A 1,153-nucleotide genomic window follows, 5' to 3' on the forward strand; every position below is an offset into this window, starting at 1 on the left:
TAACCTCTGCCTCCCAAGTTCAAGTGATTTTCCTGCCTTAGCCTCCCGCATAGCTGGGATTACAGGCACATGCCTCCTCGCCTGGCTAATTTTTGTACTTTTAGTAGAGACGGGGTTTCACCATGTTGGCCAGGCTGGTCTCAAACTCCTAGCCCCAAGCTGTCTGCCCACCTCAGCCTCCCAGAATGCTGGGGTTGTAACCGCCCAATGGGTTCACTTTGCCTGCTGCCTAGACAGAGCCGATTTCTCAAGACAAGGAGAATTGCAATAGAGAAAGAGTAATTCATTCAGTACGGGAGACCGGATTTTTATTATTACCTAAATCAGTCTACCCATAGAATTTTTAAGGACAGCTTGGTGGGTGGCGGAAGCCAGTGAGCCAAGAGCGCTGATTGGTGAGGGATGAAATCATAGGGAGTCAAAGCTGTCTTGTGCTGAGTCAGTTCCCGGGTGGGGGCCACAAGATCAGATGAGCCCGTTTATTGATCTAGGTGGTACCAGCTGATCCATCAAGGGCAGGGTCTGCAAAATATCTCAAGCAATGATCTTAGGAACAGTTTAGAGAGGATCAGAATCTTATAGCCTCCAGCTGCATGACTCCTAAATCGTAATTTTTAATCTTGTGGCTAATGTTAGCCTTACAAAGGCAATCTAGTCCCCATGCAAGAAGGAGGTCTGCTTTGGGAAAGGGCAGGCTGGAGTGCGGTGGTGCAATCTCAGCTCACTGCAGCCTCCACCTCCCAGGTTCAAGGGATTCTCCTGCCTCAGCCTCCTGAGTAGCTGGGACTATAGGCACACACCACCATGCCCGGCTAATTTTTTGTATTTTTAGTAGAGAGAGTGTTTCACCATGTTGGTCAGGCTGGTCTTGAACTTCTGACCTCAATGATTTGTCCACCTCGGTCTCCCAAAGTGCTGGGATTACAGGCATGAGCCACTGCGCCTGGCCGTCGTCGTTGTTTTAAACATCTTTGTTTTAAACTATAAATTCCCAAAGTTTGTTCAGCCTACGTCCAGGAGTGAACAAGGACAGCTTGGAAGTTAGAAGCACGATGGGGTCAGTTAAGTTAGATCTCCTTCATTGTCTCAGTCATAATTTTGCAAAGACAATTTCAGGATTACAGGCTTGAGCTACCGCGGGTGGCCCTTTCCC

The 1,153-nt window shown here is 48.5% G+C and overlaps 1 protein-coding gene across 1 annotated transcript in view; it reads left to right on the forward strand.

Annotated features, from left to right (window-relative positions):
- SNX9 (sorting nexin 9) overlaps nt 1-1,153 on the forward strand; it is a 290,347-nt gene that overhangs the window by 168,102 nt on the left and 121,092 nt on the right. The gene's annotated exons all lie outside the window — the stretch shown is intronic.

Source organism: Mandrillus leucophaeus, unplaced genomic scaffold (assembly GCF_000951045.1).
Source record: "Mandrillus leucophaeus isolate KB7577 unplaced genomic scaffold, Mleu.le_1.0 Scaffold166, whole genome shotgun sequence".
NCBI classification, from domain to species: Eukaryota; Metazoa; Chordata; class Mammalia; order Primates; family Cercopithecidae; genus Mandrillus; species Mandrillus leucophaeus.